At 33.9% G+C, this 22,753-nt stretch overlaps 1 non-coding gene across 1 annotated transcript; it reads right to left on the bottom strand.

The window, feature by feature from the left end:
• Nucleotides 1-271: 271 nt before the first annotated feature.
• LOC112832758 (small nucleolar RNA SNORA31) lies at nt 272-399 on the bottom strand. Its single transcript, XR_003210451.1, has one exon. It is a non-coding gene; the product is annotated as a small nucleolar RNA SNORA31 (small nucleolar RNA).
• Between the last annotated feature and the right edge of the window lie 22,354 nt (nt 400-22,753).

The raw sequence follows: 22,753 nt of genomic DNA, 5'->3' as shown, positions 1-22,753 counted from the left end.
AGTAAGGTAGTAGTTATTTCTGTCAAACTTCAATGAATCCAGAATGCCTATTATAGTCTCTAAAATAATAGCAAACAAACAAAACCCAGTATAAGAAGTGTATAACTAACAAGACCCTGAGATCAGGACCTTAGCCTAAATCAAGAGTTGGACACTTAATCAACTGAGCTACCCAGGCACCCCCCAAAAAAATTGCCCAACGTTTTTAAAAAAATAAACTAGATTGCTCATAAGAGGCACACTTTCATTTTTTATTTTATTGTATTTTTTTCCCTGTATTGCCCCATTGACTGCCACAATCAGACAGACAGAAAGTACGAGGGCACATTTTTTCTTGCATCTCTAGTGGAAACCTCAGCAGCAGACAGTAACTGCTACAAGTCTGTCAAATAGATGCATAAGAGGCACTAAACATAAGAACTCTGAAAGGAGGAAAATTTTTAAAAAGACTATAGCATGGAAATATGAGTAAGAAAGGTGTAACTATACTAAAACCAGATACGAATTAAATTATTAATTGGACCCAGAGAACATATTTTATTTGATAAATCTATTAATACATAATGGATATGAATAACAATTCTAAATGTGCATGCATTTAATACCATAGCCAATTGGATAATAGAAGATATAATTTAGGTATAACTGAAAGAACAAATTTACAGACTTAATGGATATTTCCAACACTTCCTCTCTGTCATTATTAGAATACTCAGAACATCAGTAAAGATATAGACTTGGAAAACACAAAATCAGTAGACATAACAATTTAAGAAAATATGAAAACTGAATACAGTTTTATTTAAGTACACATGGAATGTTTATCAAAATTTACCATATATTGGGCTCTTAAGCAGATATCAAGATAACTAAAGTTATTTAAATCATGAGAATGTTCTCCGACCACAGTGAGATTAATCTATAAATCAATAAAGGGACTACAACTAGAAACATCCTTAAATTTTTGTAAATTAAATGATATACTTTTAATTCATTTTTTTTTTTTTTTTTAGAGAGAGAGCACATACACATGAAAGTGGGGGCAGGGTGGGGGAGAGAATCTAAGCGGGCTCCATGCCCAGTGCAGAGCCCTATATGAGGCTTGATCTCATAACCCTGACCCAACCCAAAATCAAGAGTTGGATGCTTAACCAACTGAGCCAGCCAGGTGCCCCAATAAACACCATACTTTGAAATAACCATGGGGTCACAGGGGAAAATAGAAAATACTTTGAGACAAATAAAAACGAAAACACAACTTACCAAAATTTATGGGATGTAGTGATAGCAGTGCATAGAGGAAAATTTATAGTAATAAACATATACATTAAAAGAAAAATTTCAAATTGATAATCCAACTTTACATTTTAAGGAACTAAAAAAGAACAAACTTAACCCAAAGCTAACAGAAGAAAGGAAATAATGAAGATTAGAGCACAGATAAACAAAACACAGAAGAACAAAGAAGAATCAGTAACACCAAGAGTTGATTCTTTGAAAAGTTAAAAAAGAGTAACAAACCTTTAGCTGGACAAATAGAAAAAGAAGACACAAATAATTAAAATCAGAATATTAGTTTGGGGAATTACCATCAACGTGCAGATAGAAAAACAATTTTAAGAGAACAATTGTATGAACAATTATATACCAAAATTAGATAACCTATATGAAATGGGCAAATTTTCAGAAACACATGAACTACCAGACTGACTCAAGGAAAAATATAGACAAATCAGAACATAACTATAACAATTAAAGAGAATAAATCAGTAATTTAAACAAACAACCCAAAAAACAAAATAAAACAAAAAAAAAAATCCTCCCAGTAAAAACAAGACAGGACCAGATTACTTCACTGGTGAATTCTACCAAATCTTTTTTAAATAGGTTCCACACCCAGCATGGGACCCATCATGGGGCTTGAACCCACAACCTCAAGATCAAGACCTGAGCTGAGAGCAAGGGTCGGAAGCTTAACGAACTGAGCTACCCAGGTGCCCCTCTACCAAACTTTTTAAGAAAAATTTAATACCAGTCCTATTCAGAGTTTTTTAAAAATGGGAGGGAGCACTCCCTAACTCATTCTTTGAGGCCAGTAATACCCTGATACCAAAGGCAGATAGATACAAGAATATTATAGGTCATTACATTTATAAATATAGATGCAAAAATCCACAAGAAAATACTAGAAAATAATGAATCCAGCAGCATATTAAAACAATTATATACTATGACAAAGTGGAATTTATCCCAAGAGTGCAGGGTTATTCAACATAAGAAAAAAAATGATTAATAGACTGAAGGATTTTTTAAAAACTACCTGGCATTGGAATTGATGCAGAAAAAGCATTTCACAAAATCTGACACTGTCATGATAAAGGAGAACTCAAAATTAGGAAAAAATCACAGCTAAAATCATACTCAGTGATGAAAAAACAGAATGCTTTTCCTCTAATATCAGGAACAAGATGAGGATGTCTGCTTCCACTGCTTCTATTTAACCTAATGAGTCTAGGCAGAGTAATCAGCCATGAAAAAGATATATAAAGCACTCAAATTAGAAAGGGAGAACTAAAACTATCTTCATTTGCAGATGACATAATCCTATATGTAGAAAATCCCCAAAATAATCTACAGAAGCCCCTACTAGAACTAATAAATGAATTCAGCAAAGTTGCAGATAAGATTAACACATTAAAAAAAAGTTTTTTTTCTATGTGCAGCAAATAATAACCTGAAAGGGAAATTTAAAAAGCAACTTCATTTGTAAAGGAAACCTAAGGAATAAATACCTATAATAAATTTAACCAAGAAGGTGAAAGCATACACACTGAAAATTATAAAACATTTTTGAAAGAAGTTAAGAAAGAGCTAAATGAATAAAAAGCTTTTCATGTTCATGGATTGGAAGACATTATTGTTAGGAAGGCAATATTCCCCGAAAGCAATCTACAGATGCAGTATAACATCTATCAACCTTTCAATGCCCTTTTTTTGCAGTCCTGGAAAAGCTGACTCTCAAATTCATATGGAATCACATGGGCCAAAACAATATTGGAAAAGAAGAGCAAAGTTGTAGGATTCACACTTCCTGATTTTAAAATTACTACTAAGACACAATAATTGAAACAGTGCATTACCAAAATAAGGATGCACATATTCTCTAATGGAATAGAATTGAGAGTCCAAAATAAAGCCATATGTCTACAGCCAATTATTTTCAACAAGAGTGCCATGGCCATTCAATGGGGAAAGTATACTCTCTTCAAGAATACTGTCTTCACACTTGAGGACAACTTGTATCACATGCAAGATGATGAAAATGGACCACTCACACCATATACAAAATTTTTTTAAAAAGCGTCAATGACTTAAATATAAGCACTAAACCAATTAAGCTCTTAGAAGAAAACATAGAAGTAAATCTTCATGACCATGGATTTAACTATGGATTCTTAGATATAACACTAAAAGCACAAGGAACAAAAGAAAGAATAGATATATTGAAATTCATCATAATTATACATTTTTGTGCATCAAAGAATATTGAGGAAGCTGAAAAGAAAACCTATAGAACTGGGGTGCCTGGGTGGCTCATTCGGGAAGTGTCTGCCTTCGGCTCAGGTCATGATCCCAGGGTCCTGGGATCGAGCCCTGCAGCGGGCTCCTTGCTCTGCAAGAAGCCTGCTTCTCCCTCTCCCACTCCCCCTGCTTGTGTTCCCTCTCTTGCTGTGTCTCTCTCTGTCAAATAAATAATCTTAAAAAAAAAAACTATAGAACAGAAGAAAGTATTTACAAATAATATATTTGATAAGGGTGTATTTACAACATATATAAAGAATACTTAAAACTCAACAACACAAACATCCCAATTAAAAAAATGAACAAAGGACTTGAATAGACATTTCTCCAAAGAAAATAAAGAAACGGTCAATGCACATGAAACTATGTTTAACATAATTATTCATATGGAAATGAAAATTTAAACTCCAAAGAAATAACCCTTCACATCCACTAGGATGGCTGTATAACAACACTAGCACCAGTAACAGCAGTAAAACAGAAAAGTGTAAGTGTTTTCAAGGATGTGGAGAATATGTAAGTGTCATAATTTCCTGGTGTGACTGTAGAATAGTTCATCCCCTGGGGAGAAAGTTTGATGATTCACCAAGAAGTTAAATACGGAATTAACATATAACGCAGAACTTCCACTTCTATTTGAATACCCAAAGGAATTGAAAATAGGTACTCAAACAAATATATGTACATGTGTATCACAGAAGCACTACTCACAATAGTCTAGAGGTGGAAACAACCCAAATGTTTTTCAAAAATGAATAGATAAACAAATGGGATATATACATAAAATGGAATTATACTGATAAAAAGAATGAAGTCCTGATAAATATTACATCACATATTATATAATGCTGTTTATGTGAAATATCCAGACAGTGTGAATTCATAGAGACAAAAAGCAAATTGGTGGTTGCCAGGTCACAGAGAGAAGGAAGAATATGGAGTAAGTGCTTACTATGTATGGTGTTTTCTTTTGGAGTGAAGAAAATGTTTAGGTAAAGATGGTGGTTGCACAACATTGTGATTATACTTAATGCCACTGAATTGTTCATTTAGAAATGATTAACATGGTAAAATAATGATTTACATAATATGAATTTCAACTCAATAAAAGGAGTGACATCTCTCAGAAACAAATCATATGTAACTCAGATGACTTGGCAAATCAGTGGTGAGAAGTTGTACTGTGTTTAAAGTACTAATAGTGAGAAGAGGCTAATTAACCAAGTAAAGAGAAAAAAATAGCCTTAAGGACAAGAGCATGGCTGTCATAAACCACCTACCACGAGGTGTTGGAGGGGTCTGGGTGTCCCCCCACCAAGATGGAAATACCTAAACTTGTGTTACTACACCAACTGCATATAAAGAAAAAGAAGTCATACCTTATAGCTGTCATAGTCACTGCAAACATGTTTATGGACTGAATTGTATCCCCCTAAAATTCATATGTTGAAGTTCTACCCCCAGTACCTAACCAGTTACTGGGTTTGGAGGTAGGGCCTTTATTTATTTATGTTTTTAAGATGTTATTTATTCATTTGAGAGAGAGAGAGAGCACACAAGTGGGGGGATGGGCAGAAGAAGACTGCCCAACAACGCAGGGCTCCATGCGGGGCTCAATCCCAGGACCCTGAGATCATGACCTGAGCTGAAGGCAGATGCTTAACCAACTTAGCCACCCAGGCACCCCTGGAAGTAAGGCCTTTAAAGAGATAATTAAGGGTAAATGAGGTCATATAGGTGGGTCCTCATCCAGTATGACTGGTGTCTTTGTAAGAGGAAGAGATACCAGGAAAGTTCACCCACAGAAAAAAAGTCACAGGGGCGCCTGGGTGGCTCAGTCATTAAGCATCTGCCTTTGGCTCAGGTCGTGTTCCCAGGGTCCTGGGATTGAGCCACACATAGGGCTCCCTGCTTGGCAGGAGGCCTGCTTCTCCCTCTCCAACTCCCCCAGCTTGTGTTCCTTCTCTTGCTGTGTCTCTGTCAAATAAATAAATAAAATCTTTAAAAAAAAAAAAAAGCAAAAGGTCACATATGTGGGTGGCTATCTGCAAGCAAAGGAAAGAGAGACTGCAGAAGAAACCAAATCTGCTGACACTTTGATCCTGTACTTCCAGTCTCCAGAACTGTGAGAAAATAAATTTTTGTTATTTAAACTACCCAGTCTGGTATTGTTATGGCAGCCCTAGCAAACTCATACAAAAGCATGTAAATCTATATTTTATCTTTCATATGTCTGTGTGAAATTATTTTGAAAGGTCTCATGTACATTGAATTTATTTTTTATTTACATTTTATTTTATTTTATTTATTTAATTTTATTTTATTTATTTAATTTTATTTAATTTTATTTATTTTATTTTATTGTTATGTTAGTCACCATACATTACATCATTAGTTTTTGATGTAGTGTTCCATGATTCATTGTTTGCTTATAACACCCAGTGCTTCATGCATTACGTGCCCTCCTTAATACCCGTCACCAGGCTAGCCCATCCCCCCACCCCCTCCCCTCTAGAACCCTCAGTTTATTTCTCAGAGTCCATCGTCTCTCATGGTTCATCTCTCCCTCCGACTCCCCCCCTTCATTGTTCCCTTCCTTCTCCTAACGTCCTCCATACTATTCCTCATGTTCCACAAATAAGTGAAACCATAAGATAATTGATTTTGCTTGACTTATTTCACTTAACATAAGCTCTGCATAAAAGGGCATTTTGTAAACTATAATGTTTTCACAAATGCAAAGCAATGTCATTAATATTTAGGATATTCTATGAGTACATTGTTTGCAATGCATTGATTTGTATATGGTTCACAGGAATATTCTGAGAACACAGGAAAATGTAGTGTTTCTATGTCATAAACAAATGTAACTTCACACATATTGTTTAATGTGTCCTATAAAATCTAACACAGTATTGGCAGGACTTCATGTGTACGTAATTATACATGAGAATATAATGGCTTCTATCCTAACTTCACTCAGATAAGCCAGATAAGAAATAAGGGAAATCTGATTTGTCTTTTTCCATATTTAAAAGAATAATGGAGAAAATTTCTGAGTCTAGATGTGTAAAACTTTCAATGAAGAAGATTATTTTACTCAGATTATTTTACTTTAAGGAGAAAAAAACTAGAGCAAACATGGTAATTGAGATTGTACTTTCAAACGGTTACTTTGAAAACTATTTGGCTATTCAACTGTGTGATTTACTTTTCCTATTTATAATGGACACTGTATCAATAATTGTATCTAAATAGTAGATTCACATAAATCAGTGAATAAAGAAAGTATTCACACTTTGATTTTAGTAGAAATTTATTTAAATTAACTTAAATAATATTTCATTGGCATCTAGTTTCAGTAATGGATAAAAGTATCAAATTCAAGAAGGTAACTGGAATTTTAAAGAAGAAGGATTATTTTGTGGTCAAAGTTATTTGCAGTTGTCTCTGTGAAGAATGAGAGTGATTAAACTCTATAATATCTAGAAAAAAATGTTTTCTACTGTGTTTTGCAGAATTTCTGAAATGACTTATTCACTCTAATGGTTATTCATTCCTTTAATATGGAAGGCAAACACAGTGCTCTAACCTAGTATATTTGCATGGGATGTGTGGTAGGCCTTGCTTAGAATTTAACCCATTGTTAAAACATGAAACCCTTCAGAAATTGTTATCCATATTTACTGCTGAGTGTAATTTACATCCAAAGACTTTTGATGAAAGTCGTCCCGATTAACAAAACTTGATAATGTATTACTGTTAGAGAAAAATTTAAAGCAGGGCAAACCATGAAGAAAGTTACATAAATTCCTTATAACAGTATTTCTTAGTATTAATATAAATAACTTTGTAACTGTGTTAGTTGTAAATACAATGATGTTAGAACCCTTGGCAGAACTATCTGTTCAATTTATTAAATTTACCAATTGTCAAATTATCAAATGAGAGATAATTACTGCTGTATAAACACACCTAAAATAATTGATTTCAAGAAGGGAAAAAATGTCTTTTATTTAATGTATGTGGCCTTTAAATGGTTAGCAATAGAAAACACATGATCAAGGGCAAAATTTTGTAATAAAAGTAAAACTGAAGTTAAATCAAAGTCAGAAAACCATAAACAAAGACAAGCAGTATTTCACTTGATAGTAACAAAATTACACAAACATACTGTGTAGCCAAATCTTGACTGAATGTCCAAGAATATAATGTTTAAACAACAAAAACAACAAAGTAACAAAAATACTGACTTGCCATAGGATAATTTTAAGGAAAGAAAATGAAATTCTAGGACATTATTCTGTAGACCACTGTGGAACTTATTAATAATTTTTGATATCAATAAGTCTTAAAGTCTCATTTGGTGCACCCTCATGCTCTTTTGCCTATATCTATTTTATCATCTCAGGTTGTTCAAAAAGTAGTTATTACCTTTACTCTCATTTTTATGCATGAATTTATATAACTGCACCAAGCTTTCATCTTCTCAGTTGAGTTGTTAGCTTAACCAGGAAAGGGAAAATCAACTCAAAGTAATAGATGAGTCAAGATAGTGGCTTTCTTATATTTATCAATAAAATGAAAGTATTACATGGTATCAAATCATACACCTTTTGAATTGAAAGGGCCCTTATGTGTTGTCTAAAAATTCAACTTCCTAGTTTTATAAGTGAGGAAATTAAGAATAAAATCATCATAGAATGTAATTGATCAAGTAATTTATTCTGCCTATATACCTTCTTCCATTGTTTCTAAAAACTAAATAAAATCCTATTTTTCAGATTTAGGCTTCTCTTACCACAGTACTACATTTTATCTTTTGGCACACCCTAACCTTATGTATTAAAACTTACATAAAGCCATATGGTCCTTCATTCCTTAATTGGAGGTGATACTCAACCAAACTGTAATTTCATATTACAGAATATAAAAAATGAAATTGTTAACTGATAGGTGGAACTTGCTGTTTTAAATCTGCAATCTTATACACTGTTCAAGCATTCCAATCTTCAGAAAAGAAAGAGAGCTTTAGGGGTACCTGGGTGGCTCAGTCACTTAAGCCTCTGCCTTCGGCTCAGTTCATGATCTCAAGGGTCCTGGGATTGAGTCCCACATTGGGCTCTTTGCTCAGTGGGGAGCCTGCTTCTCCCTCTCCCTTTGTGCTTCCCCGCCCCCCCCCCGCCCCATGTTCTCTTGCATGCTCTGTGTCTCTCGAATAAATAAAATCTTAAAAAAAAAAAAAAGAAAGAGGGCTTCATTTATTTCCTGCAAAGTCACTATCACACAGGGCTAACTTGAATAATAGTGTCGTCCAAGGCAAAGAATATTATGTGAAAATAACAAAGGGAGAAATAAATGACTAGGCAAAGAGCGTATACAAGATGTCATTTTGAGAATAAAAGGTTGTTGAGCCAAACTAAGAATATATAAGATAATTTCAGGAGATCTAAGGGGAAAACAAGCTCAAAATCTGCTATAGGATTAGGATCAAACTTGCATTACTGCCTTTAATCATCCTTTCTAACTGATTCATTTCTGGGATAACCACAACTACCTATCATGTGAGCTGATATAAAGTGTTGTGGCTTTTATGACAAAAGTATTAGGCAGTATGTGCTATTTTCATGTTATTTATTATATTTGACTGTTGAGAATAATATTTCCATTGGAAGTAAAAGTTTATCTTTTACCTTCTCCCATTGTCCCTCAATTTTTTTCAAACCCAGCATCTTTTGCTTAATACTTGTCTGAATTTGGCACAAGCAAGCTTGTGAGAAACTATTTCTTAATCCATTAAAGCAATACTTAAGTTGCTATAGATGTCAAGTAAGATAAAAGAATGAACATGTCTTTGTAAATTACAGAACATGGTGATATTATGTAAGTTTTATATGTTATGGCTCAGCAATTCATGTCTCTATTTCTATTTCTATTCATGTATCTATTCATGTCCCTATTACACTCATGTAGGAGTGTGATAGTTGTTTGTGGCAAGGCATGGTAGGAGAGGTGATGGAAAGGGAATATTAGCAGATCAGAAAAGTGTAAGGAGCTTTCATGGAAATTGAATATTAAGTCTTTCTTGTCAAATAGATGCTGTGGAAGGAGAGGACAGGAAGACAACTGGAAGAGATCTTAGTGTGATGATACAGAAGGGAAAGTAATAATGACATAATACTGGGGAGAATGGCACAAAAGCATGAATTTAGGTATAAAAATCAATGGCTTCCTTCTTCTTACCATCAGCAAGGGGGGAGCTGAAAGGAGGAAAATTCCAAACAAGAAGCAGCATCCAATGTCACCTCCAAAAAACAAGGAGGCAGGGGGGGATGGGTTAGCCTGGTGATGGGTATTGAGGAGGGCACGTTCTGCGTGGAGCACTGGGTGTTATGCACAAACAATGAATCATGGAACACTGCATCAAAAACTAATGGTGTAATGTATGGTGATTAACATAACATAAAAAATAAAAAAAAACAAGGAGGCAGAGAGTGGGTGAGTCTTACCCCAGTATTCTCCAGGACAAATGTTTCCAAATCCAGAGGAGAAATGAAATTACTCCTGCTTTCCTAGAAGTCCCTCTCTGCCACAGGAATTAATGTCATTTCCAGTTATATATTTTTCCATGTTTAAAAAATGAAGTACTATTAAAAATAATTAAATGCACAGATCTTAAATATATAGCTCAAAAGGGTTTGGACAAATGCAATACCAGTGTAACCCATACCCCCAATAACAAATACTTAATAAAGGAAAGTCCTTTGTGATACTCAGCAGGAAACCCTCTTTCTTCTCACCCAAAAGATACACTTTTCTTATTCTCAAAATAGATGTCTGTGTGTTGTGTGTGTGCGTGCTTGTGCGCACATATGAGCACCTGACTTCTTTCTCTGTGTATGTCTTTGTGATTCATTTGTGATGTATTATGTATCCATAGTATATTCATTTTTTGACAAATAATATTTCATTTATTTTAAAAATCTACAATTTGTTTATCCATGTTCCCTGATACATAGTTGAGTTGTGCAAGATTGTGACTTTTATGAATAGAAATGGTATTATTTAATTTTTGTTCATGTTAGAACCATGTGTTTGAATTTTATTGGGTAAATACCTAGAAAGGAATGGTTATGTTATAGAGTATATGTATTTTTAACTTGCAAAAACCTGCCAAATTATTTCCCAAGTGGAAAAATGTGCAAACATTTTAACATTCCCATCTGCAGTGTATGAGAGTTCTAGATGTTCTGTGTCCTCACCAACATTTAGTGTTGTCAGTTATTTTAAAATAATTTTAGCCATTCTACAGGGTATAAAGCAATATCTCATTGTGGGTTTATTTGTTTATTTATTTTAGGAATTTGCCTTTTTTTTTTTTAAATTCATTTGAGAGAGACAGAGTGAGCGAGAACATGAGCAGGGAGGACGGTCAGAGGGAGAGGGAGAGGGAGAAGCAGACTCCCTGCTGAACAGGGTCCCTGACGTGGGGCTCGATCCTAGGACCCCAGGACCATGACCTGAGCCAAAGGCAGCCCCTTAACTGAGGTGCCCCCTCATTGTATTTTTAATTTGCACTTCCCTGATGATGTACACACTATTTAGCACCATTTCCTGTGCTTATTCACTATTCATATATCTGCCTTTAGGGAGTATCTATCACATCCTTTGCTACGACAGTCTGATAGGATGTACAATAAACATTTTTCCCAAGGTGTGGCCTTTTTTAATGGTGACTTTTAAAATTTTATATAGTATGATTTGAAATTTTTTGTTCTTTATTGTGGTTAGTGCTTTTTGTGCTCTCTCTACTGACTGTATAAATGCTGATCTATCCTTGGATTGTCTACTCAGCTCCATTAGTTCCATTAATCTACTTTGTTTTTTACATTAATACCACACTATCTGATTACTCTATCATTACAATAATTTTTGAAATAAGCCAATGTAAAACCTCAGATGTTGTGTTAGGTTCATTGCATATCCATATAAACTTTAAAAGCACCTTAGTAATATCTGTTTTATTTTTTTTAATTTTTTTTAAGATTTTATTTATTTATTCATGAGAGACAGAGAGAGAGAGAGAGGGAGAGAGAGAGAGAAGCAGAGGGAGAAGCAGGCTCCCAAGGAGCAGGGAGCCCGATGTGGGACTCGATCCCAGGACCCTGGGATCACGACCTGAGCCGAAGGCAGACGCTTAACCATCTGAGCCACCCAGGCGCCCAGTAATATCTGTTTTAAAACTTGTTCATGTTTTGATTGGGATTTTGTTGAATTTACAGATTATTTCATGAAAAATAGATTATCTTAACAGTATTGAGGATTTTAATCAGAGAATATGGTATATCTTTCCATATACTTGGGTATTTTCAGTATCTCTCAGCAATATCTTGTCATTTTAATGTATAGGTCTTAAGTATATTTCACTAAATATATCCCTAATTATGTCAAGTTGTATGATATTGTTAATTATAATGTTACTTTCACTTAATTACCCAGCTGCTGCTTTTATATAAAAATAAAATTGATTTTTGTATTTTGAGCTCTTCTAAATCCACTTACTGTCTCCTGCTATGTCTGGTAGTTTCAGGGAGAATTCCAGAGAAATGGCTATGTACACAATCGTGTCATATAAAAATGATAATGTTTCTTCTTCCTTTCTGAATATTATACATTTTACTTCTTTCCCTTGCCTTTGGGCAATGGATATGAAATCTAGTAAAATGTTGAATAGAAGTGGTGAGTGCACAAATCTTTGCTTTTTTTAGAACACATGCCGTAGTTTACATTTATGGATTATGAGTATAGTCGTTTTCTGATGCTGCCATAACGAGTTATCACAAATTTTAGTGGCTTATGATGGTACAAATTTGTTATCTTACAGGTCTGTGGGTTAGAAGCCCAACACAAGTCTCCCCTGGTTAAAATCAGTGCCAATAGGCTGTATTCCTTTCCTTTTTTTTTTAGGTTTGTTTATTTATTTTTTTTTTTAGAGAGTGTGGGGGGAGGGGCAGAGGGAGAGGAGAAACAGAATCTCAAGCAGGCTCCCCTCTAAGCGTGAAGCCCCAAAGCCAGGCTTGATCTCACAATCGTGAGATCATGACCTGAGCTGAAATCAAGAGCCGGATGCCCAACTGACAGAGCCACCCAGGTGCCCATAGGTTGTATTCCTTTGTTGAGGCTTTAGGGGAAAGTCTGTGTCCTTGCCTTTTGCAGGTTCTAGAGGCAGTCCACATTTCTTCACACTGGCCTCTTTCATCTTCAAAGTTTGTTGAGTCCTTTACATGCTGCCATCTCTCTGACTACAGCTAGGAAATAGTCTCTACTTTTAAGGACTCATGTTCTTAGATTTACCCCACTCAGTTTATCAAGGATAATCTTCCAGTCTCAAAGTTTTTAGTTAATATTAATTAATTTGTGAGCTACCTTTTGCCATACAAGATAACATATTCACAGGGTCCAACGATTAGGATACAAGGCATTGTTCTTTCTACCTTAATGAAACCTGTAGGTCTTTTTATAAATGCCATTTTCCAGATCAAAGAAGTTTTTTTCTCATGCTAGTTAACTCTGAGAGATTTTATTTTTATCATAAATGATTGTTTAATTTTGTTTAATGCTGTTTCTACTCTGTTGATCATGTGACTTTTCTCCTTTACTTCATTAATGTTATGAATATATTGATTTTTAAATGTAGAAGCAACCTTGCTTCCTTAGGATAAATGTGTCTTGTTCATGATGTGCTATTTGTTTTATGTTAATGGATTAATGCCAATATTTGATGAATATTTTTTATATGTTCATAAGAGACTTTACTCTGTAATTTTCTCTTTTTGAAATGTCATTGTCATTCTTCTTATCAGAATTGTGCTGACAGAAAACAAGTTGAGGAGCTTCTTCTACTGTATATATGAAAGAATTTTATGATGTTAGTATTACATTTTTCTTACATATTTAATACTCACCAGTAAAGCCAACAGACCTGAAATTTTCTTTGTGAGAAGCTTTTTTTTTTTAAGATTTTATTTATTTATTTGACAGAGAGAGAGAGCACAAGTAGGCAGAGAGGGAGGCAGAGGGAGAGGGAGAAGCAGGCTCTCTGCTGAGCAGGGAGCCCAATGCGGGGCTCAATCCCAGGACCCCGGGATCATGACCTGAGCCGAAGGCAGCCACTTAACCAACTGATCCACCCAGGTGCCCCATGTGAGAAGCTTTTGAAATGAAAAATAAATTTCTATAGTAGATATGGTATTATTTAGATCTTTTATTTGTGACTGTATATACTCTGAATTTTTTAATTCAAGGAATTTTTCAATTTTATCTACTAATGTGTTTCTGAGTTTTCACATATTTTGGAGCTTAACTAAAGACATTGCTATTGGTTTTAATTTTAGTTCAGTCAGTAAAAGATCATAGTCTGTGTAATGAAATCCTATGAAATGTTTGACTCATTTTCTGATCAAGCATATATTCTATCTTGGTTAATGCTTAACATGCTCTTTAAAAAATGTTTGTTGCAAAGTGTTGGTAGTATGTCTACATATTTCAATTAATTAAAATGATTGATAGGGAGCACCTGGGTGGCTCAGTCATTAAGCGTCTGCCTTCGGCTCAGGTCATGATCCCAGGGTCCTGGGATCGAGCCCCGCATCAGGCTCCCTGCTCGGCGGGAAGCCTGCTTCTCCCTCTCCCACTCCCCCCTGCTTGTGTTCCTGCTCTTGTTATCTCTCTCTGTCAAATAAATAAAATAAAATCTTAAAAAAAATTTAAAAAATGATTGATAGTATTTTCAAATCTTCATCCTTACTGGCTTTTTGTCTATATATTCTATCAATTATTATAGGAAAAAAATGCCAATATAGTTAACTGAAATTGTGACTGTGTCTCTTTCTCCCTTTAATTCTTCTAGGTTTTGTTTCACATATCTGAATTTCTACTATGTGCATGCATTTCTAGACTTGCATTGTCTTCTTGATAACTCACGCTTTTTATTATCAGGGGGTATCCTTTTACCACTGGTGTCAAACTCTTGGTTGAAGTCTATTTGGTATAGAGTCACACAGCCTTCTTATGCTTAGTGTTTCTACAGTTTCAATTTTCTGCTCTTTTAATATCAATCTGATTGGGACTTTAGTACTTAAAAAATGTGTCTCTTATATTTGCTTATATTTGCCTGTGCTTTTGTTGTCATTTCTAAGAATCACTGCTTAGATCAATGTCGTGAAGTTTTTCCCTTGTTTTCTTCTAGGAGTTTTACAGTTGTATGCCTTATCTTTAAGTCTTTAATCCATTTTATGTTAATTTTTATGCATGGTATAAAAATAACAGTCCAGTTTCAATCTTTTGCATAATAAGTGGAATTATATCAAACTAAAAACCTTCAGCACAGCAAAGGAAATAAAAGAATGGAAAGATGACCTGTTGGATTTAAGAAAATATTTGCAAACCATATATCTGATAAAAGAGCTAATATTGAAAATGTATAATGAAATCTTACAATTCAATTCCAAAAAACACCCCAAATAACTTGAATAAAAAGTGAGCAAAGGACTTGAATAGACATTTTTTCAAAGAAGACCTACAAATGGCCAGCAGGTATATGAAAAGATGCCCCATATCACTCATTGTCAGGGAAATACAAATCAAAACCACAATGAATTATCACCTCATACTTATTGGAATAAAAAAAAATGAAAGATGACAAACACTGTTGAAGATGTAGAGAAATTTGAACCCTTGTACACTGGTGGGAATGGTGCAACCACTATGGAAAACAGGGTCGTCACGAAATTTTTAAAAAGAACTGCCATATGATCCAGCAATCTCACTTCTGGGTATATATCCAGAGAAATTGAAATCAAGATTTTGAAGATATATTTGCATTCCCATGTTTGCTGCTGCATTATTCACAATAGCTAGGATTTAGAAATTACCTAAATGTCCATCAGCATGTATATGAATAAAGAAAATGTGCTATATACATACAGTATACAATACAATAATAATTCGGCCTTAAAAAAAAGAAGGGAATCTTGTCATATGTGACATAATAAACCTTGAGGATGCTAAGTTAAATAAGTCAGTCACAGAAGGGCAAATGCTGCATGATTTCACTTATATGACGTATCTAAAATAGTTAAACTCATAGAGGCAGAGAGTAGAATGATGATTGTCATGGGTTAGAGGGAGGGGTAAATGAGGAGATGCTGCTCTATGAATATAAAGTGTTATTATAAGATGAGTAGGTTCTAGAGACCAGCTGCACAGCATCATACCTACACTTTATACGATATTGTACACTTAAAATTCTGTTACGAGAGTAGATCTCTTGTTAAATGTTCTTACTACAATTTAAAAAAAAAGTGTTTCTATTTAAACAGATATAGTGGCTTTTGAGTGTTTAGTCAATTTACATTTACTATCTTTATTTATATGTTTGTAGTTATGTCTACCATCTTGATATTTGCTTTATATTTGTTTCTTCTCTGTTCCTGCATTCCTGCCTTATTGTTAATTATTTTTAATATTTCTGTTCTCTTTTCTGTCGATATTTTAGCTATACAGTTTTTGTGTGTATGTCTGATTGCTCTGGGGATTGCAGTATATGTCATGATCTTATCATAGACAAATATTCAAATTACATTTTATTTTATAAGCAACACAAGAACCATAAAACTGTATGTTTCTATGTAGCTCTTTCTAGTCTTTTATACTACTGAAGTTATTCACTGTAATTTGGGGCCATTATTTCTTTCAGTGATTTTCTGCATCAGTCTCTCTCCTCTCTCCTTTCCTGTAGGACTCAAATTATAGGATATTAGACATCTTGATATAATCCCATGGGTCACTGGGGCTTCTTTTTTTATTTCTTCTTTTTTTAAAAGTCCTTTAAATCTTTGTGCTTCAGTTTGAATACCTTGTATAAAACGCTTTTCAAATTAACTGTTCATTTCTCATGCAGTTTCTATCTTCTACTAAGTTCATCCATCTATCTAGGGCTATTTTTATTTTAGTTACTGTATTTTTCCATCTTGAATTTTTATTTGATGCCTTTTAATAGTTTCCATTTCTTTACTAATATTGCCTTTATTTTTATTTATATTATCTACCTTTCCTTTAATTCTTAAACCTATTTATAATGCTAAATTTTAATTATGTATCTGCTAATTCTAATATCTGTATTATCCCTCATTTTATTTTTATGACTGTTTTCTTTTCCTGGCTATTGTCACATTTTTTTTTGCCTTTTTTTTTTTTTAATATAAACTTAGATTTTACGCTTGACATAGTAGATGCTATATTGTTGAGAGTCTGGATTGTGTTATCTTCCTTTAAAGAGTACTGAATTTTGTTACTGCTGGCACAGATAGACACTTTTGCTCCTTAATAGTTCAGCTGTATTCTGTGCCCAAGCCAGTCTGCTATTTCCTCCACTGCTGCTGCTCTTTGTTTGGATTTTACTTCCCTATGCTACTCTGTGAAAAGGGTTTCTAAGGCAGAAAGCTGGTGTTGATGTAATGCTTCTGTAATTTGTTATACCCTGGGAAACAGCCTCGTGCCATCTTTGTCCAATGCCTGAGAACAGTTTTTTTGTATATTTTTCTAGTTTTTCAGCTTATTTCTTGTATATTTTTATGGTGGGAGGATAAGTTCAGTATCCATTAATTTGTCCTGGATAAAACTGTAGACTCCCTTTATTATTTTAGCTTGATTAAATAACTACTATTACAGCTGGGAGGAGGAATTTGGATTCACTAAAGCTAATCATGTCTGTGCTGACTTGCCGGGAATGGCCAGCACTCCCTGTACAGACAGATGAAAGATGACTCCAAACTTTGCCGTGAAAGAGAGAAGGCAAGGGGGTCAACACTCAGAGATGAAGACCCTTTACTCTTCTTGGCTCCCACTTTTATTGGTCCTTCAGGATATCCTTATCACTTGATGTGTGACAAGGGGTCTTACTGGAACTAGGAGGATTTACAGGAAAGACAAGATATGCTAATCTGTGTGTACTAAACATAGCCTAAGGGACAATGCATACATCTCTTAGATCACAGGGCAGCTGTTTGGGCTAAGAGAGCTTCGGGGAAGGTAACTCCCTGTGGCATTCCAACGGCAGAGTGGTCATGTGGGCCCTGGCATTCCAAAGGCCCACACTCTTCTCCGAAAGACTTCCCTCACCCCCAGCGGTCTCCATGTTACATTTTAGCAAGCCAGGTATTATGGCTGATTTCATGCTCTGCATTAACCCCAACACTAACTGTTCATTTTGTTAATATTTAATATATATAAAATAGCCTCTCTTTTTCCAGGATTGAATTGTTGAATTCCATGTATCTTGTTATGCTGTGGATTTAATGTTGTGGTAACGGGAGAAAAAAATTAAATTTTCCTTTCTCTTACACATACTTAGTGTATGTTCTATGTATGACATGGTAATTTTAGTGTAGGTGAAAGAGGCCAAGTGACTATTAAAAGGTCTTTTCAAACTAGAAAGGCAGGAAATAAAATGCCAGGACCAAGTGTTATAGATATAATGTGACTGAAACTAAGATTCTCTTGTTGTTATGAGTGAGATGAAATATATTTAAGTATTAAATAATTAAGTCGGTTGCTACATCAAGAACTAATGATGTAATGTATGGTGATTAACATAAGAATAAAAAAATTAAAAAAAATAATTAAGTGGGTTGTAATGGCAGTTTGTCATTTTAAGTCCCATTATAGACTTACTTGTGTATGTTTATGCAAGTTTAAATAGCTTTAAGTTTATAAATATATGAAGTAGTATAGATTATTAAAAATATTACTTATGATACCAGATTTTCCTCAAGGAAATTATATTCCTTTGTTCACCAAATTTGAAATTCCTCCACCTTTTTTCTTCCTATCACAATATATCTGAATGTGTGTATATTAATTCTGTCAGTTTCCACACACATGTGCTCCAATCATAAAGTCAGATTCTCTTGAAAATATAAAGTAGGAGTACTCTTCCCTTTTAGAATAGGAAAACTGGGAAAATAATATTTTATTTATTCTGGGGAAAATAATATTCTGGAGACAGATTTTTTACCTTGAGGATATATCAACATTTTGATCAGGAAATTCAGCATTACATCAATGTTTACATACTAAAGGATTAGTCTTTATTCTAGACATTTCAGTTTTTGATTAAAATTATAGAAGACATCATTAATATTATGATCAACACTTGATGATATAAGGCTAAAAAATAGTTGTGGAGTAGCCAACTTTTAAGCTAGCTTAACATTTTTATTCTTATTTGATTTTTTAAAGCCACTTAATCAGAAAATTATTTTATCCCAACATGTTTTCAATATTGAAGTTTTTAAATAGATTTTTGCAAAGAAATTGATACCAATAGCATGAATTTCACACAGTAAAGTCCTCTTTTCCTTTGAACTCAACTTTTTATCAGCCCCTTTTACATATCCTTGAAATTTCTATCATAGAAGTTGGTAAACATGTCACCTCAATTATCCAACACCAACCAGACATTTTCCAATTGCCACATAAATCAAAATAAGAGATTCTCTTCCTATTATTTTTCCTGGATAAAACTTCACCAGTTGGCCTGCTTTTCCTTTCCCTTAATTATTTTTGGTGGAGAGTTTGAATTTTTATTTTTATTATTTGTGGACATAGATCATGCCTTCAAGAAGCTTAAAAATGTAATAGTAAGATATTTTTAATGCAGTGAAATAATTAGAACAAAACTAGGTGACTAAAGAATAGGTGACTTAAAAGTCAGAATTATAAAACTGCCCTGGAAGTGGAACATAAGTAGTGAAGGCTTCATGAAGGAGACTGAATGTGAGTTAATATTTATTAATAAAAACTAATATTTAATGAGTATTTACAGAGTTTCAGGCATTTGTGTAATGTTTTTGTATGTATATTTTAATTGAGTTTTTACCAAGATCTTATTGATAGTAAATACTATAAATAAGTTTTCTTAAATTGTAAATGATAAATCAAATTTAAATAAATAATAATTTGACCAGGATAATACGGCAACACATGTTGCTTAGTTAGAATTTATCAGTTACTGTAACTAAGGGGCTGCTCTATTAACCACAGTACTTTGAAGCAGAGGTTAAAATTGGCCCTGTGGAGTGAGAAAATACTGATGCAATAATATATAGCAGAGGTTGGCAAACTTTACCTGTTAAGAGCCAGATAGTAAAATATAAATATTTTAGGCTTTTAAAGCCATACATTCTTCATGGTAACTATTCAGCAATATGGTTGTATCACAAAAACAGACTTAGACAATACACAGATGGGTGGGCTGTGTGCTAATAAGCCTTTAATTACAAAATAGGCAGTGGCCCAAATTAAGCATGTGGTGGCCCATAGATTGCCAACCCCGATATATGGTCCCAGCTGGTTTTTGTTTTATTCTGCCAAGGAAAAGCAAATGATAATACTCTAGTTTTAAAAGTACAATAGAGTTCTTTATACATCACAGAAATAAGTTTTATAAGACAACTATAAGGTTACATATCTTAAATGCAGAGACACAACTCCTAAAGATATATAATGCATCTATGTAACACATCCATCAAATGCTCAATGCATAATATAAAGAATTACACTGAGGATCCTATGTGAGTCTCTCCCTTGTCTCTTGACACCATTCATTCATTCAACAAATGTTCTAACATCAAAAAACCTATCTATTTTATACAGATGGTCATCATTAGCTACCAGTAATTAAGTTGTTTTGGAAGCCTCTAAGTTTTCAGCTCAGTTTACTGGCATGATGGGTATTGCTGATTTTAGCTAAGTGGAGAAAAGGAAGCCAGGACTCCTTTCTAAGGTGAGTGCAGTTGTAGTACATATCAGGGTAATCTAGTCAAATTAGGCACCGCAAACAAACAGCAATGGAATCACTTGGTTTAGGTTTTAAGGTTATACTTTTTCACAAGATTTTTGCTAATAATTGAGTGTTCAGGAGAAATATTACCCCCTTTTAATGAGTTAAGAATATTTTCAGGAGTTCTATGTGGTATTCTAATAAGCTTATTGAGTTCCATTGGGAATGTCATTTCCTTGGGGATTTAGAATGACAATTGAGAATATCTTGTGGGTTTTTTTTGTTTTTTTGTTTTTTTTAAAAGCTCTATCACATAAACTTTACAGTTTAGTGGCAGGGCTAAGGATATATTATAATTTAGCAGTAATATTGATCCTCAAGGTATTTGAGATACCGGGGCTGTTCAATAGCTCGACTTTAGAAACAAACTTTCTGATGATGATGTCTTTAAATCTGCTCCATGTCCTAGTCAACCTTGGCTCAGGAACAGGGCAAGGCTGAAAACATCTGTATTAGTTTGCTAGGATTGTTGTAACAATCTGCCGCAAATTGGGTGGCTTAAATAACAGAAATGTATTTTCTCAGAGTTCTGGAGTTTAGACATCTGAGATTTAGTGTCAACAGGGTTGCTGCCTTCTGAGGGTTTTAAGAAGGAATCTGCTCCGGTGGTTTGGCTTCTGGTGGTTTGCTGGCAGTCTTTGGCATTCCTCGACCTTCCTATAAATCCCTAAAATTTGCCTTCATCTTCGTATGGCATTCTCTCTGTATGCATGTTTGTGTCCAAATCTCCCCTGTTTTAAGGACATTATTTATTGGGTTAGATTCCCACCCTGCTCCATTATGACCTCATCTCAACTAATTACATTTGCCACAATCCTATTTCCAAAAAATCCACATTCTGTGGTATTGTGGATTAGGATTTCAACATATGTAATTTGGGGAGATACAATTCAACCTATAACAATGTCCATGAAGCAGTTTCAAGTAAATAATATTCAGGTCTATGAGTCAGAAAGATTCAGTTCTCTGAGACAGACTGACGCATCTTTTGCCACCAAGTAAATATTGGGTACATATTTGTAGTGCTCTACTTTCTACTTACTTTAATTTTAAATATAACATTGTAGAAATATTTTATCTTTAATATGAAATATTAGGGAACAATAAAAGTCAATCCAAGGTATCTGAAAATATTCTAGAAACTAATATGTTATCCTTACCATAGAAAGAAAAAATACCAAAGGTCCATGATTTCTTTTAAAAGGTTATGATTAATAAAAACAGGTATTTAATTCCTGTAAAAAATTAGTTGGGTTGTATACATCATTTGTATATTTTTACCAGTGAAAATTTAATAAAAATCATTCTCCCACTGTATTTATATACTATGTATATAGTATATATGTATTTATATACTATGATGTTTTAAAGTATTATTTGTCTAAGTTATAAACTATATTTCTAGTCCTTTAAAAACTTTCACATAAAGCATTTACAATTTTTTCATTGTTACAATATTAATGATTGTGCCTCAGTTTAAAAATATTCAGTAAAATATTTTATAAAGACTAGGTACTTTAGTTTTAAAATTATCTTTTGAGTACCATATGCATTCAAAATGGCCATCACAGATTGTAGTTATACTCTCCTTATATTATATTTTAACCTGTTTAAAACTTGTTTAGCTGTGATAATAGGCCAACAGATTTTTTTTTGTGTCAATGATCTAATCTTACTTTTCCCAGTGTTTAAAGAGGTGATGATTACATGAATATAAATGAACTGACCTTGTCAATTCTATTACACCAAATAGTCTGATAACGCAGAAGATACATGTATTTTTTAAAATACAATATTAGTTTTCTCTTATACTGAATTAAAATTTTCGGCATGCTTACTATTACTGTGGCAATAGGTAGGTAGTTTAGCATTGTGATGAGATTATACTTATAATTGCCTAAGATAAGTGTTTATTGCTTTGGTTTGTTATTTTGATAATACTCTTTCTCTTTACACATGAATTTCATTATTATTATTTTTATAATATCCCTCTTTAGCTCTGATTATATTCCTTTGTTCTGAAATCTCCATCTTAATTTTAGATATCTTATTCTGCTTTTGTTTTCTCTGTATGGCACAACTTTTCATTATTTTAATTCAGATATGTCTTTATATTTAAAATAGGTTTCTTGGGGTGCCTGCGTGGCTCAGTCGGTTAAGCATCTGCCTTTGATTCAGGTCATGGTCTCAGAGTCCTGGCATTAAGCCCTGCTGGGTGGGGTATTTGAGATACCGGGGCTGTATCCCTCTCCCTCTGCTGCTCCCCCT

This window comes from Callorhinus ursinus, unplaced genomic scaffold, assembly GCF_003265705.2.
Source record: "Callorhinus ursinus isolate GAN/ISIS: 27379988/994484 unplaced genomic scaffold, GSC_fseal_2.0 scaffold14, whole genome shotgun sequence".
NCBI classification, from domain to species: domain Eukaryota; kingdom Metazoa; phylum Chordata; class Mammalia; order Carnivora; family Otariidae; genus Callorhinus; species Callorhinus ursinus.
Note: the sequence above shows the minus strand (reverse complement) of the source record. Positions and strands in the feature narration are given on the sequence as shown.